Here is a 13394-nt window from a genome sequence, read left to right as displayed (position 1 = left end):
CAACAAAGATTTCTGGAATACACTACGATTAAAATGTCACTGAGCAGAAACAAAGGAAAGAAATGTAACTGTTGTGGGGACATGCTGAACAGAAATGAAGGAAAAAAAATGTTACCATTGTGGGAACATGTCACAAGACCCTGATTACTGTTAATTTAAAGACAAAGAATGCAGGAACTGTGGCAAACAGGGCCACACTGGCAGAGTATTCAAAGCTAGTAAACAGCAGGAAAAGGGCAAAATACAGAGAAACAAGAAACCCCAGGAAGGAAAATACAACAAGGTACACAAAATGGAAGAAGGCAGTTCTGAAGAAAGCAGTTCTGATGAAAACGACTCAGACAAAAGTGAATTGTCTTGTCTGCAACTTCACAGCATGAAAGAGATAGGTGATCGAAGGATCGCTGCACAAGTGGCAGGCGTGAGACTGAAAATGGAGCTGGATACAGGCTCAGCTTTAACAGTGATCTCTGTACACAACTACAAACGACTGCTTTCTCACATACCTCTGAAATGAACTAAACTACTGCTAAAGACTTGCACAGGACAGAAAGTGCGTCCCAAAGGTAAAATTGAAGTGACAGTGACCTATGGGGGACAAAACCCAGCAGCTGAACCTCTATGTACTGGAAAATGGAGGACCACCGTTGCTGGGACGTGAATGGCTCAGGAAAATCCAGTTGAATTGACACACCAGCAAGGCACTAGATGTGTCAACAAAGGAGGGCACCTCGGTGGGGAAGATGTCCGCAGCTCTCCTCTTACCCATTGTCAACTATTACAATGACAACGAGGAGCTAGACAGAGTCAACAGGGAGACAGATATTGCCAATAGGCAGGATGATGAAGATGACCTGGAAGTAAAAGAGCAGATGTACCAGGAGAAATTGACATCTCTCAAAAGGCAGCTACAGCAGTTACAGGAAGGCACTTTGCAGAAGTATCAGAAAAGGATAAAGGAACTAGATCACAATACAAGCAAGGAATACGAAATGCAGAGCTTTTTCTGCAACTGGAGACAGAAAAAGTGGACAGGAATTATATTAGAGGGAAGAAAGAAGCGGAGAGAGTGCAGAAGCCCCCACCTCAGACCGGCCCAAGCCGCAACCACCTCACGCAGCCCACCAACACCATGAGTGAGGCCAAGACGGAGCAGCAATCAGAACAGCAGCAGCAACAGCCAGACAAGCCCAAATCCCTGGGGAGAAGAAAGTCATCGCAACGAAGGTTCTTGGAACAGTAAAGTGGTTCAACGTACGAAATGGATATGGATTCATCAACAGGAGTGATACAAAGGAAAATGTGTTTGTACATTAGACTGCTATAAAAAAGAATAACCCATGGAAATACCTCTGTAGTGTTGGAGACGGTGAAACTATGGAGTTCAATGTAGGGGAAGGTGAAAAGGGTGCCAAAGCAGCAAATGTAACTGGTCCCAGAGGAGTTCCAGTCCAAGGAAGCTGATATGTCAAGGACAGAAATCATTATCGTTGCTGCAACCCTTGCCACCAAGGTCCACCATGTAATTACCAACAGAACATTGAAGGTGGAGAGAAAGGAGATGGAGCAGAGTCAGCAACAGATGGAGAAAACCAAAATTATCAAAATCAGCAACATCATACTCCTTACAGAAAATAGCGTTACCCGCTTTACTTAGTTTGTTGTCGCTATGGTCGCTGCCCACAATATAGCAACCAGCCTCAGAGAAATTACTGACAGTGATGAAATAAATGGAAACCAAGTTGCTGGAGAAGAAGGTAAACTTAACAAAGGACAAAATCAATTCCATTCAAACAGAACAGCTTTCGCACAAGGTAAATCTTGAACCAACTTTTTCCTCCATTGAGAATCATACACTTAATCCTTTGTGGGAAAGTTTCTTTTGCACGTACATATTTTGAATCTTCAGCCAATGTGTCTTATTTTTTACAAAGAAGTTGGGAAACAGCAGCATCAAAGCAGAGGCAAATTATGGCAACAAACTGTAAGGTTTCTGTTATTGTATTTTCACACTTGTGCTGAATGTGCATCTGAAGGAATTCTCACTCTGAGCCAGACAGATAGCACTGCAGGTAATCTTTAATATAGGCAAAACTGTACTTCAACAGCAGCTTAAGAACAATGGAACGAACAACAGGATTTCGATCAACTGCTGCATCAAATGGTGAAAGATTACTGGTAAAGTACTGATCTTTCTGTAAGTCATTTTATTGCCCCGACTTTTGAATAACTAGTAGAGACAGCAGATCACCAACCACTTCTTTTGTTGGTGGCAAGTCATCTTTGAAGCAGACCTTGGAAACTCCCTATGCTCAGAGGTCAACTTTTTATGACTTTTATATGGAAATCTGTATTAAAACAAACAAGTTTATTGACAGACATTACTCAGAGGGGCAGAGAAGACCCCCCCAAAAAGACCTGAGTTATAATAATAATTATTATTATTATTACATTGTTATAATTTCATGTTATTAAGTTACTAATTAAACAGTGGGTGGGCGTTTGGATATTAAGGGTACACATACAGTATTTGTTTAGCGTTTAAAAAAAAAAGTTGATATACTTTTTAAATAAAAGGGGAGGAGTGTACCATATAGCCTACTGTATAATATTTTATGTCGTAGTAACACATTATTGAGCATGCACTATGGGGCATGTATTGATCTGTATATAAGTTTTCAGTTTGGTTTTAGTTAGTAAAAAGAACCCTGTTAACGTAGCTCCAGTCTCCAAGCGTTTTTATTTATGATATTGTTGTGTAAATGGTCACATACACAATGCAAAGCAAAACCACTGGGAGACTATGCCAGGACATCGACATTGTATGACGTGCTTTCAAATAACAAAGTTCCAAACTCAAAAAAACATATGTTCAGTCTTTTAATACAAAACCACCAAAGATGAACTATCTTGTAACAATTTTTTAAAAAGTGAAACTAAATTGGCAATATAGCAATCTTAGTGTTCAAAGCAGTATAACTAAGTGTTCTAATTAGCAATATTAGCATTCTAAATGTATTTAAGCGATCTAATAGTGTTCCAATTAACAGTCAAATAGCAGTCACGTGGCTCACCCCCTCTCCACTAACAACTAACTAACCCAAAGTGTGGATATATAAATATACTCATTGGCTTCTACCACACCCCAACCCATGTGGCAAGTTACCATAATAAATGTGCCAAAAATACAATACAGGCAGAAAACAGATACATGGCTCCTACATCCCAGTCCCTTAATTATTACACTATAATAATTACAACATAATGCTAAAATAGGGACTTAAAATCTTCAAGGACAAACATCTCAACATTTATACAAATGTCCTCTTTCTTCTTTCTTCTTCCAATCAAGTCATGTAACAGTCATCTAGGCCAGGGGTTACCAGCACTTAGCCAACTACAGAGTGACTTTTACCATCACTTTCTGTCAAATCAGTAAGTCAAGTCAAAATCACGAAGCTTCTAGAGTTGCAGCTCCTGAAAACTCTGCCTCCTGTAGAAGACAGATCTTGGTTATAGGCCTGTCCAGACATCTGGTCTTAGCTTTGATGTGCACCTGCGCGCAAATCCTTTTCTATCTTGAAAGACGTGAATGAATCTTCCCACAATCTATGAGCGCAATGTCTCCTGGGAGGAAACTGCGTTTTATACCTGACAATTTCTGACATTCCTGTAACTGTGGTAAATACTTCTTGACCCACCATTTCCAAAGCAAGTTTGACATGTACCTGCTTCCATCTACGATGAGCATAAATGTCTTCCTTTTGCAACTTCCTGGTGGTAAGGCTGATGAGGCCATTAGAAGAAATAGTTGGTTGAGTGTTTGTACTTCCAAATCATTGGGATTGGAGGATGTTTTCGTAATTGGATGACCATCAATAATAGCCTCTACTTCACAATGAAATGTGTGGAAACCCTATTCATAAAGATTCTGTATATTTATTTGGTGGGACATGAGGACCTTTTGCACAGACCTGATCAACCTCTCCTGTTTTCTCCATGATGTGAACCACCTAGAGTGTTAGAAATCCACAATTCCTCTTTGAAGAAGGACATCAGTGACCCCACTTCTCAATGACTTTACTCAACTCACACTCAGCTCTAACAAAGTGTATCGCACTATCAGAGAGCAATTCACGAAGCTGTTCCCATCTTGCTATAAAGCGTCAAAGTGCATTGACAAAGGAATCTGTGTCTAAACAAGATACCACTTTAATGTGAACAGCTCGTATAGCTTGTCAGGTTTCTTTTGTTGACAAAATGCAGCGGTTACTTTAAAACAAACCAAAACCGCTGAGAGACTAACCCAGGAGATCAACACTGTATGACACATTTCCAAATAACGAAGTCCCAAAGTTGAAAAAGGTACATTTGATCCTTTCTTTTCATATCTTTTTAATATTATTATTATTATTATTATTATTCAAAAATAACACAAGTACATCGAAGTAACAACACTTACAATGCCTCCAAAAAAAATTCTTAAAGATTGAAAATTTTTGTGAATAAAAAAAACCCTACTAAGCAAGAAAAATGAGAGAAAAAAAAGAAACCCATTAGGGGTACAACCCCGGAGCCATGCGTCATACAAAAAGCTTCTAAAAATAAGCATCAAGCCACCAACAAGAAAGAAAAATATATCAAGAAGAAAAATTTACACAGATTGTGGAGGAAATCTATCAGTTAATTGCAATGATAATAACGAGCAAATGAGGCCCATCTCTTCTCTAAATCAAATAAAGGTTCAAAGGTTTGACTTCTAATTTTCTCCAAGCTAAGACACAGCATCACTTGAGAGAACCATTGTGACAAAGTAGGAGCTGATATATCCTTCCATTTCAACAAGATGGCCCTCTTAGCTATCAATGTAACAAACGCAATAACATGTTGGTCAGACACAGAAATACCATGGATATTTTGAGGAATTATTCCAAAAAGCACAGTCAACTCATTAGGTTGTAAGTTGATTCTGAGTGCTTTAGAAATTGTCGAAAAGACTGACTTCCAAAACTGTTTTAATATAGAACATGACCAGAACATATGTGTCAGTGTAGCTATCTCAGTTTTACATCTATCACGATACTTATCAACATTGGGAAATATTTTAGAAAGTCTCTCCTTTGTAAAATGGTAATGATGTACTATTTTAAATTGAATCAGTGAATGACTAGCGCAGATCAAAGAAGAGTTAACCAGCTTCAGAATCCATGTCCAATCCTGAATATGAACCCTTCGATAAAAGGTTCTATTGGAAGAATTTATAATTTATTATTACAATGGGATAAGCATCCTTTACTTAAGATTAAACAGGATTTGGAGAAGGAACTCAATTTGACTTTTTCCTTCTCCAAATCCTGTTCAATCTTAAGTAAAGGATGCTTATCCCATTGTAATAATAAATTATAAATTCTTCCAATAGAACCTTTTATCAAAGGGTTCATATTCATAATAGTATCTAACAAGTCAGCCTCCAATATGTAAGGAAAATTACTTAAATATTTTTGTAAAAAATGTCTAACTTGAAGATATTGTAAAAAGTGTGAATATGAGAGAGAATATTTATTGACTAATTGTTCAAAAGACATCAATGTGCCTTCTTTAAATAAATCCAAAAAGAATTTATACCTTTATTTTTCCAAAGTAAAAAAATTGGATCACTCCAGGAAGGTTTAAAAAAAGTAATTACGATAAATTATACTACAAAGTTTAAATTTTTTATGATTAAAAAAAATTGCAGAACTGGAGCCAAATTTGTAAAGAGTGCTTAACCACAGGATATAGGTTTAAATTAGCAACTTTAGCTAATTGTATAGGTAGAGCAACTCCTAATAACGAAGTTAAATAAAACTCTTTCACAGCTCTCAGTTCCAGGTCTACCCAAATTGGCTGATCATTCCTATCACTCCAATATAACCAAAAGGACATATATCGCAAATTAACAGCCCAATAATACATTCTTAGATTAGGCAAAGTGAGACCTCCATCCTTTTACAACTTTTGCAAATGACATTTACTAATTCTTGGTCTTTTATTATCCCAAATAAAAGATAGAGTAATAGAATCAATCCGATCAAAAAACAGGAATATTCTGAAATAAATATAAAAAATTTTGTAAAATCATCATTTTAACTACATGAATACGACCAACAAGTGAAAATGTAATTGGGCTCCATCTACTATATGAGTACTTAATAGAGTCCACTAAAGGAGGAAAATTGGCTTTATAAAGATCCTTATTTTTTTGGTAATTATGATACCTAAATATCTAAAAGAATCTGTAACTTTACAAGGAATATTATCATATATAGAGATAGATTCATTTAAAGGGAGTAATTCACTTTTACTAAAATTTATTTTATATCCTGAAAAGTCTCCAAATTTGTCAAATAATTATAGCAAAGCAGGAATAGATTCTTCAGGCTTAGATATATATACCAATAAATCATCAGCATAAAGAGAGATCTTGTGTATGGTCTCATTCACAAAAATCCCATGGGTATTTTTGGCTTCACGAAGAGCCAGGGGTTCTAATATTAAGTTAAATAACAAAGGACTTAATGGACAACCTTGTCTTATCCCCCATGATAGCTGAAAAAAAGACCTACAATTACTAGTGACAACGGTAGCAATAGGAGCTTCATATATCATTTTAATCCAATTATTAAAATTAATACTAAAACCAAATTTTTCTAAAACATTAAATAAATATTTCCATTCAACTCGATCAAATGCTTTTTCAGCATCCAAAGATACAATGCATTGTGGAGTTTTAGAAGAGGGCGAATATATAATGTTAAATAGTCTCCGAACATTTGAAAAAGAATAACAGCCCTTTATAAAGCCTGTTTGATCTTTAAAAATGATTTTACCCAAAATACTCTCCAACCACTATCTTTGAGAGAATCTTAGCATCAACATTCAATAATGAAATAGGTCTATATGAGGCACAATCAGTAGGATCTTTATCCTTTTTGAGAATTAAAGAAATAGAAGCCTCATAAAAAGTAGAGGATAAATCACTTTTCACAAAAGAATCTTTAAACATCTCCAACATATGGAGAAAGCAATTTTCCAAATTTTTTATAAAATTCTACAGGATAACCATCAAGTCCCGGGCGGGGCCTTACCAGATTGCATTGAAAAAATAGCTTTATGAATTTCAGATTCAGTAATTTGAGCATCAAGAGTTTTTTGGTCCTCAGCAGAAATTTTAGGAAAAGCAATCTTTTGTAAAAAAAAACATTCATTTCAGAAGAATCTACTGGACATTGAGATTTATAAAGTTCAGTATAAAAATCTTGAAAAATCTTATTAATTTATTCATTTTCCCAAGCCAGGGTACCATCCTTTCTACGAATTTTCAAAATTTGCCTTTTAGCTCCAGCTGATTTTAATTGAGATGCAAGTAGTTTATTATTTTTATCTCCAAACATATAAAATGGGCTCTTTAACTTAAGTAGATAACCTTCAATTGGATGAGTTAATAATAGGTTATATTGTGACTGAAGTTCCATCCTTCTTTTAAATAAGTCAATATTAGGGAAAGTCACATAGATATTATCTAAATCTTTAATTTGTTTTGAAATTTTATCTAATTCTGCTTTAGTCTGTTTTTTAAGTTTAGCTGAATAAGAGATAATCTGACCACGTAAAAATGCTTTGAATGTATCCCATATAATTAATTTGGACATACCTCCTATATCATTAAAAAGAAAGAATTCTTTTATATGGCTTTCAATAAAACTGATAAAATCAGAGTTTTGCAATGAAGTCTGAGACGTGCGCCATGGTGGACAGGCAAAAATGACATCAAATTCAAAGGACAAACTCAAAGGCACATGATCAGATATAACAATAGCATCATATTCACAGTTTTTAACATTAAGCAAGAGGCCGGAATCAATTATAACATAATCAATCCTTGAATATTTTTATAGACATGCAAAAAAAAAGGAATATTCTCTGTTATCAGGGTGCAAATGCCTCCATAATTTGATCTACCCGAAATCTGTCTAAAAGGAGTTAATAACTGACGCAGAATGATTTGGAAGTCACTGACTAGTTGAGCTCTTGTCAATCATATGATTTAAACAACAGTTAAAATCCCCATCCATTATCAACATATCTGGCAATAAAGCAAATACTTTTTTTTAAAAAGGATCACCTAAATTAGGGCCATACAAATTGACCAAAACAACCTTTCTATTATAAATCAATCCTTTAACAATTAAAAATATATCATTAGAATCTGATTCATTATCCTCTTGAGTAAATATATTAGATTTAATAAAGATAGACACGCCTCTAGTTTTACTCTGAGAAGTAGCATGGAGCTGTAATCCATTGCACCATCCAAAAAAACAATTTTGATCTCCCGCCTTGATATGTGTCTCCTGAGCAAAAGTTATATCAGGTTGGAATCGATTAATAATTTTAAAAATCTTTTTTCGTTTAATAGGATGATTCCAACCACGTACATTCCAACTTATTACATTAATCCGTTTAACTGCCATACTATAATTTTATTCTAATTTACTTTATACATGCGCAGAACACATACCAATACGGGATTATCAAAGATGACGATGATGAAGAATACAACCATATAGAAAACACGCATGCTCCGGAACCACCCAATGGGAAAAAACTCCTAACTCTAAACCCACCCACCCTCCCAAAAGACAAGCGAACTAAGATAGAATACAAAGCCATGGGCCGCTCTGTCGGTCTCGTCTCTCCCTCCCCCCAGCCAGTACAGAAACAAATAAAATGGCCTTGCAAGAAAGACAGTAATGTTTCAACAAAGGAGAGTGTTTACATTCCATCATATATTAAACAAAAAAAGAACCAAAATAATATAATTTCTTAGAGAGAAAAACCAGCGCCATCTTAAGTTTAGTTTTAAACATCTAAGAAAACTTTAAATTCGGTTATAGGACACTATAATCAAACAGATAAAAAAGGTTAATAGTATATTTAACTGAACTAAATTTACAAAAATATTAATTAGTAATATCATATGTAGCTAAACCCTCCCAGAGATATATATATATATAAAGAAACCCTGTTAATAGGAAAAAACCTACCAATTAGTAAATTAAGAAACAACAAAAAGAAACATCAAACCAAATATTAGATAAAAGGAACAAATCCTTTTATCCTCTTCTCAGTCAAATATCTAATTAGCCATTTAAACAGTCAAACTTGAACCGTAAATCTTCTTTCCATAAAAAAATCCAATAGGATGTAATGATGAGCAGGTTTTCTTATCTTCTTTTATTAATCTCTCAATGAAATATCCAAATAGCCTTCATATAACTTCATATATCTTCTTTTCAAAATGTGAATAATATACAGATTATCAAACATCTTTTCAGATAGTTCATTAGGTAGTAATGTCAGTGACGGTGACAGGTATAGCCTGAACAAAATCCAGTGTGGCTTTTGGGTCAAAGAAAATGCGTGGAGAAGAATTAGGAGAAAAAACTTTCATTCTTGTCTGGTAACTCAAAGAGGGAAATAGTTTCTTATCATATGCTTGTTTCATTACCAAAGCAAATCTTGATCTTTGTTCCATTACTTCTTTTGGATAATCTTCATAAAAACGGAGCTCAGACTCATTGAATTTGAAAACTCTCTGTTTTCTTGCCTGTCGCATTATTTGATCTTTAATTTTAAAGTGATGAAAACAAACCAAAATAAATCTTGGTCTGCTTGAGTCTTTAGATTTCGAAGTAGACAGCTCTTTCAGTAGCAGGTGGCTGTGATAAAATAGTTGGAAATAGAGTTTGAAAGAGCTTACCAAAGTAAACCATTAAGTCTCCATTTTCAGTTCCTTCTTGCAATCCAACGATTCATATATTGTTTCGGCGAGACCTAGTGTCCAGGTCTAAAATCTTATTTTGATATTTTTCCAAACGGGTTGTAGTTTCAGACAGTTTTTGCTTAGTTAACTTCAATTCCTCTTCATGTTTAGTAACTTGAGTTTCCACATCTTTAAGTTTTCCCAGAAATAACTTCATTTAATTATTATTCTTTTCCAGTTGATCTTTAATTGCCCTGTTCTGATCTTGAATTGAATTGTGTCCGAACGATATCTTCCGCCCATGATGGCAGTTCATCAAATCTTTCCTTTTGCACCTTTCCTTTTCCATTACCTTTATCAGTAGGTTCATGCAGATTCTTCCCACTTCTCGTAGACGTAGACATATTACTCCCCTTCAAGAATCAGCAATTAAAAATTTTAAATTCAAAATTTAAACTGGGGGGAGAGAGAGAAAACTAAGAGCAGCACAAAATTACTGCTACTCCATTGACAGAGGCGGTCTCACCTACATTTGATCCTTTGTTACAAAATCAGCAAAGACTAATGATCTTTTAACGATTTTTTAAAAAACGTACAAAACTAAATTAGCGATGCAGCGCTCTTAGCATTCAAATCAGGGTAACTAAGTATTCTAATTAGTGATACCAGAATTAGCATTCTATACATATTCAAATGATCTAATACTGTTCCAATTAATGGCCAACTAGCAGTCAACAGAAAAAAATTCCCATGGCTCACCCCCTCTCCACTAATAACTAACCCAAAGCAAGATATGTAACTACTCATTTGCTTTTACTACACCCCAACCCACGTGACAGATTACCATATTAAAAACACCAAAAATACAATACAGACAGAAAATAGATATATGGCTCCTAGAGCAGGTATATTAACAACATTTAATAGCAACTTGGACAAGTATATGTAAGAAAGATTTTGAGGGATACAGGTTAAATGCACAGTTAAAGATGATCTTACCTGACAAGTATCTTTATTTCACAAACCTCCATATAAATTCTTAAAGATTGCAGTCTTTTACTATGCATCTTCAGTGACTGTTCTGCCTCATTCTTAGTAGTTCATAAACCAAGCAGGCAGATCTCCATAGTCCAAGAAGCTTAATTCCATGTTATGGGAACTTCACTTTTCGTTGGGGTTACTGGTATGCAATATTTCACAATGAGCTTTGATGAGTTTGCTCATCACTTCCTCCAAGTGATAGAATATACCTTCCTGTAAATGAAAATCAAAAGAGCTTAAAAGATGTTAAAAATCTGAAATAAAGGCTGAAGGTCCTAGTTAGGCAGCATCTGTGAAAATAGAAGCATGTACCATTTCAGGTTGAGGACCCTTCATTAGACTGGGAAAGAGAAAATAGTTAATCTTTGGTTACTGATTAAATGAGGGAAATGGGTCAGACAAAGGAGATATTTGATAGAATAGGACTGTAATGTGGCATTTTAATATTATTTAAAGTCAGAGTTAAACTTCTTTGTTTTTGTAATGTGTTGCTAATGGACAGACCCAATGCTAGAGGAACTTAGCAAGTCAGGTAGAATCTATGGTGGGAAATAAACAGCGGATGTTTTGGGGTGAGACGATCAGAGACCTGATGAAGGGTTTCAGTCCAAAGCAACGTCAACTGTTTATTCCCTCCATAGATGCTGCCTGACTTGCTGAGCTCCTTCAGCATTTTGTGTGCATTGCTCAAGGTGTCCTGCATCTGCAGAACTTTTCATGATTACCAGTTCTGATGAAAATTGTGATGTGATTCAGGTGATACAGAATGAATGTTTATGATATTTTTGCTTGTAATTTGGACATTCTATCAATATAACTTACTTGAAATAAAATGACAATTTATATACTTATAAATTTGGGAAGAATTAGGCTTTTGAGCCCCTCAAGTTTGCTCTACCATTTAGTAAGATTATGCCTAACTAAGGTGATTGTAATATCAACATATTCCTGTTTAACCACCCTAACTTTTCTTTTGGGAATCTATCTATTTCTGTCTTTAAAGTATTCAAAGACTTAGCTTCCCGTAATCATTGAGGAAGGAAGTTCCAAATGCTCATGACCCTTGGAGGAAAGCAAAATTCAAAATCTATCTATGGTACATAAGTAACCCCTTATTTTTAAACAGTGTTCTAGATTTTCTCATATAAGAGAATATTCTCTTCACATCCACTCTGTCAAGAGCTCTTAGTGTCTTTTATACTTCAATCATCCTCTGCTGCTCTTCTAAACTCCAGCAAAAACAGGTCAAGTCTTTCATCCTTTCCACATATGACAATAAATGTGTGTCTAATATTATTCTAATAAACTTGTTCTGATCAGTTTTCAAAGTATTAATATATTTTTTTAAATTAGGAGACCAGCATTGTATTCCAGATGTCCCACAAGTACAGCATTTGTATTCAATTCCCCTAACATTCTGCTAGTTTTCCTAATTATATGCAGTACTTATGCATATTGCAAATCATGAAATGAAATCCCCATATCCTCTACATCTTAAATTTCAAGGGTGCCTCACTAAATTATATATGTTTTTTTAACATTCACTGTCAAAATGTACAATTCCACATTTTCCCACATTATAGTCCATTTCCCCACATTATAATTCGTTTCCCAGATCTTTCCCACTCATTTAACCTCCCTACATTCAATTGCAGTCTCCTTATGTACTCTTCGTTGTATACTTTTCTATAATCAGAAAATTTAGCTGGTGCCTTCATCCAGATCATTGTGTAAATTGTGAAAAGATGAGGCTACTGTACTTGATACCTGTGGTTTACAACTCTTTAAACCTTGCCAATCAGAAAAAAAGATCTCTTTATGTCTATTCACTATTTCTATCCATGTCAGTATATTACCTCCCACACCAAAAACTTTCATTTTCCACAATAACCTCAGCTGCATTATTTTACCAAATACCATCTGCAGATCTGAGTTTAGTACATCCACTGGATCGCTTGTATCCACAGTAAATGTAATGTCTTCAAAGAATTATAATAAATTACTCACACACGATTTACATTTTACAAAGCTTGATTTGATTACTCTAATTTTTTTCTGTTCTGTAATATCTTTAATGTCACCCTTCCTGCCTAAGTCATTGGTACTGACATGGGCCACAACCTCTGGCTTCTCACCCTTCCCTGTCAGAATGGAATGGATTCAATTAAAGACATTCCTGACCCAATTACATAATGCACATTACAATATCTTTGCCTTTTGGCTTGACCATGAAAAGTTTTTCATTTGCTTTCTTTATCCTTATTGTTCATTGTGATTTCATCAGATAGATACAGTATAAACAGCCTAATTTTAATTATAAGAATTTAAAAGAAGTGGCCAGTGAGACAGACAAAGCTTTACAGCACAGAAGCAGGCCCTACTCACCCAAACAAGGTGCCTACCGGACCGAGTCCCATTTACTTGTTTGGCCAATATCCCTCTAAGCTGTTCCTATCCATGTATGTACCAGTCCAACTATCTTTTAAACTGCCTCTACTCTTTTATCCAGCTGCTTGTTACATATACCTACCACTTCTGTGTGGAATAA

At 35.1% G+C, this 13394-nt stretch overlaps 1 protein-coding gene and 1 pseudogene across 1 annotated transcript in view; both read left to right on the top strand.

Annotated features, from left to right (window-relative positions):
• LOC140732124 (band 4.1-like protein 4B) overlaps positions 1 to 13394 on the top strand; it is a 354588-nt gene that overhangs the window by 327975 nt on the left and 13219 nt on the right. The window lies entirely within an intron of this gene.
• Positions 744 to 1752, top strand: LOC140731506 (Y-box-binding protein 1-like; annotated as a pseudogene).

Source organism: Hemitrygon akajei, chromosome 8 (genome assembly GCF_048418815.1).
Source record: "Hemitrygon akajei chromosome 8, sHemAka1.3, whole genome shotgun sequence".
Lineage (NCBI taxonomy): Eukaryota > Metazoa > Chordata > Chondrichthyes > Myliobatiformes > Dasyatidae > Hemitrygon > Hemitrygon akajei.
Note: the sequence above shows the minus strand (reverse complement) of the source record. Positions and strands in the feature narration are given on the sequence as shown.